Source organism: Primulina eburnea, chromosome 15 (assembly GCF_022965805.1).
Source record: "Primulina eburnea isolate SZY01 chromosome 15, ASM2296580v1, whole genome shotgun sequence".
Classification (NCBI taxonomy): domain Eukaryota; kingdom Viridiplantae; phylum Streptophyta; class Magnoliopsida; order Lamiales; family Gesneriaceae; genus Primulina; species Primulina eburnea.
Genome location: NC_133115.1, coordinates 37,094,379 through 37,099,226, shown reverse-complemented (window position 1 = coordinate 37,099,226; position 4,848 = coordinate 37,094,379).

Here is a 4,848-nt window from a genome sequence, read left to right as displayed (position 1 = left end):
TTTTTCTTTGTTGCTATTAAAATTGATTACTAAAATGAATTGATTTCTTCATGATGACTATTTAATGTTTCTATTTTTTTTCTTTTATTTTACATGTAAGTACATCATTTTTATTTGTGATTCTTTTGTATATTCTTATCTATTTAACATAACAAATTGTGGATAAGAGTTCCTCAACGTCTCCTTTAAATTTTTCTTTTCCCTTTTTCTTTTCTAAATTTTATGCACAAATATTTATTATTGACATTTATTAGGTACTTTTTTAACAAGATAGATTTTTAAATATGAACTAAGAAGCATCATACATGATGTAGATTTCAAAATATATCTTTATGATGTAGATTTTAAAATATATTTTAAAGATTATTGGTAAGAAATTTTTTTTAAGTAAATATTAATTGAAATATTTTGTGATTGTGATTTTGCAATAATTTTTTCAAATTAATCTTTTTTAATGAATTATTCTTTAATAGTGTTTTGCTATTTGTACATCTAATTGCGTTGGGTAGAAAATCTCGGTGTCACGTATTGATGTAAGTTTCTGTCTAATTTACTCAATTGTATTCTTTCATGGGTTCAGAACATTTCATATGCTCTGATTAATATTTGGTAATTTATATACAATGATTATTGTTGGTTTATCTTCCTATCTTTTATGTGCATATGTCATTGTTTTTGTGGCACTATTGTTTTTTTATATATATTTATTTTTCATGTTTGCGGGTGTGTTTGTGTTTATTGTTTTTATTTACCATGGTTGGAAAAATTATATGCGGAGATAAATTTAATTCATAATATGTCATTAGTAATACATGTTAATGATTCACTAATTTTATTTCACAATAACTATAATATTTTATTTAATGTTTACTTTAATTTTTAAAATATAACTAATAAAATTTGCGAGCTTTTCAACACTTTTCTATTTTCCAGTTTTTTCACGATGACTTGAATCCATCCTACCATAAGATTTTAAAACACACCAATAAATATTTTTTAGACATAAACCTAAGCCCTCGACTAAATTTCATAATTCGTTTTAAAACTTGAACCGAAGCTTTCGGTTTTAACTCGAATCAACTCGAAACTCAAGGAAACTTTAACCATAGCTTTCCAATATCTAATCAACTTTTTTTAAACCCAAATCTTGTCCATTTAAAGCCCATAGAAATGCCTAGAAAGCTATTGAATTTCTGCTCTTGTTTCGAACCAAACCCCAACTTTAACAACTCCCAAGTTCCTTCAACCCTAAGCCTTAACCAATGTGACTAGCCCCTAACCAGCCATCCTAGGGCCTAGACCGAACCCTTAGGAACCTACTAGACCAAGTCCTATAGGCCATGCACGAGGACGTGCATGGTTCTTCAACTCTTGCGCGCGACATGGCTTGCGCTGTCAAGCCGTGCGGATACCCTCCTAGGCCTTGCACCAGCCTCCCCTCAAACCATCTAGGACCATATAGCGCCCTCTTAGGACCCTTGAACACGCCCCAACCGCAGCACGCAGCCGCACCCTTCAAGAAACCAAAATTCGAAACCCTAGTTCCCTTAAACCCAAAAATCGTGCAGCCCTTCTCTTGCCTCGTTCCAGACCTGAACCGTGCCTCTAAGGACCATTAAACCTACTGTAATTCGACCTCCTAACCATATAAACCTGGCAGCCCCTTCATACCATCGAGAAACATCAAGAATCATGCAAAAAAGATCATGTTTTCCATGTATAGTGCATAAAAGCGAAAATAAAAGAAGGGACATCAGATTTTCCATGGAACAATTATATTCACACATAATATGGTATGAATGATGAGAAAAGAAGGAATAAGACGTGCCTTTGCGTGATTCACGTACGAAGATTCAATTATAAGCGCGAAGAACGTTGGTGGAGAGATGGGGGAGCCTTGGCTGCATTTTTACTTCCAAATCCTTGTGAACCAGCCTTGAAAGTGAGTATGTGTGCGCGTGTATTGATAGAGAGAAAACCCTAGGATTCTAGTGCTTTAAACGTGTGGTTTGAAGAGTTTTGGGGTTTAGAAACTCCATATTTTAATATAAATAATTGGGTAGAAAGTTAGGCTCAATAACCTTGGTATAATAGGCCCATTATGATGTATGAAAAATATCTCGTTCAGGAAAGTTTTCGAAAATAATAAGCGAGTCTCCAGAAAGTCCTTGTTTTCTTCAAAAATCGATTACCGGTTTAAAATATGACTTGACAATTAAAAACACCTCAAAAGGCACCATTTTCGAAATATTATATATACCATATATTAAATAATTAAAAATAATAATTTAATAAAAATATTTCTCCTTTACAGTTCCCGGACTCCGTTATTCGATCGCGTCTAGAATACACTTAAAACACAGTTTTATGCATTATAATAGAAAAATATATTTTGAACATGTAAATATGCCTACCACATATAAATAAAGCAATTAAAATGATTTAAGTAATTATTTTTTTATTTTTCCTAGATTTGTATGCAGTTGGATTACGTTATCACATTTTGAACCTCACAGACGATAATTTTTGATAAAGCGGCAAGCGTATGATACTATAATTGGTATATATCAGAGCCAAAGTCATGAGTTCGTTTGCATAGATTACAAAAATGTAATTATTGAGAGTGATATTGTTGGAGTACAGTAATTGTCCATGCTGGATACATCAATCGAACCATAACGCTTGAGCTGCTATACCGTTTAAAATATTTGAGTTTCATCATTACCATCAGTTATAATTTTTGGTAAAGCAACAAACGACTGGTCCTACAATTGATATCAGAGCTCAATGTCACGCATTCGATTCTCACTGATTGCTAAGTGTGAAATTGTTAGGAGGGTGATTGTTGTGGTGCAATAATTGTCAATGTTGGATAGATCAATTGAAACGTGACATTTGAGCTACTGTACGATTTTAAAATATTTGAGTTAATGTTTAAGTATTGTTACCACAATTTATAATTTTTGGTAAATCGACAAACACTCTATCCTACAATATTTATTTATATCACGACTCAATTAATATTACATTAATTTAACTAAATTAATAAAGTTCGAATTTGAAATTTTCTTTAAATAAATTAAGTGAAACAATTTATGGAAATTATTCGTGAAAACGGTTTTCTTGAAAACTTTAATTGACAAAATGTTTCAATAAACAAATAAATTATTTAATTTATTTGTTTCAAATCTAAAATCATAAATTATAAATTATAATTTAAAAATTAGAATTATCTAGTCATTTTTCTATATCAAGTCTTAATTATTCTTGTAATATTTGACATTATGTATACTTAAGTGTTTTTATATCTCATCGGGTAATTTTAACTATTATATGGAATTTTAAAAGCAACAAAATTAATTAAAAATGTAGTTACAAAATATGTTTTATGAGGTTATGACTTAAATCTAAAATAAATTTTTAGTAATTTTGAAATATTAATATTTGTAACTAAAGATTAGGAGGTGTTGTCCCATTAATTTTTTTAAAGGAAGAAAAATACAATTATTATTTTGAACTTTTCCTGTTATGATTTTTTTTATCTTCCTAATAAGATATCTATCTACATCCCTTACATCGAGAGAGTTTTTTTCTAATATATTATTTGCGATTGAATTTTCATATATTTTATCTTAATTTTTATATCATTTAATTATAACAATAATTTTTAAATTAATATATACATTCTATTTTTTTATAACTTCATTTTTTTCCAGAGTTTTCTATTCATTATACTTCGAAATTCAGGCGCACATTCTTTCTCATTAACAATTAATTCATATACTTAATTATTTTCCTAAAGCAAAATAGATATAATATAATATGTGGAGAAACCAAGTGAGGCTTCAAAAAACAATAAAAAATAAATGGAGTTAGACCAGAAGCATAAACAAATCAAATAAACAAAATAAGAAGATCATAGGAAAAAACACGCAAGCATCAAAGAGGTTGACAAAAATCAAATCTGATGACGAGATGACGAAAAAGAAATATGAAAATTAGATATGAAGATAAGATTGGATCAATTTAATCGAAATAAGAAGCACGAAAAACATAAAAAAATGAAAAAGATACTGAAATATTCTGAAACCATACAAGAAAAAGATTGAAAAAACTAAATCATGATTGTTTAAATGTTAAATAAGCTGTGGTGTTTAGACAAAAATTTATATATAAGTTTTTGTTATTACAAACTACTGATCTAACTCAAGCTTATATTAATGCTGACTATTAAGCCAAACCAACAGATCAAGCTATTCCACTATTTCGATATGATAGAATTAATCAGCACAACTTGAACCAAGCTGCTCGAACAGAACGAAGCGACTTGAAGTTTAGTCCATCAAACATTCTCTGTTTAAAAAACTGACACTATATATGACAAATCATTAAAGACACGTTGCTTTATCTGCATAAATATCGGTTACACAGTAAATAAAGTGAGTACCAGATATATTTGTTTTCGTAGAGGAGCAAAACCCCTATAAATAAGGAATGTATCGAGATTGAAGAGCTCTCCGAAAAACTATTATTGCTTTGTTAATCTTCATCAAACTTTCAAATCGCACATATATATAAAAAACCATCTTTAAGATGTTATTGCACAGACTCAGATTCCCATCAAATTGATTAAAGATCAATATTGTGTACTCTGTATTTTCACTTATTTTTTACATATGAGTGTTGTTGTACTGTGAGAATCGACTATGACTAGGGGTGTTCATCGGTCGGTTCGGTTTTTTATTTCGGTTTTTTCGGTTTTCGGTTTTAGAAATATATAATCCGAATCCGAACCATTTTTCTTCAGTTCCGGTCGGTTTTCTACCAAAACGGTTCGGTTATTTCGGT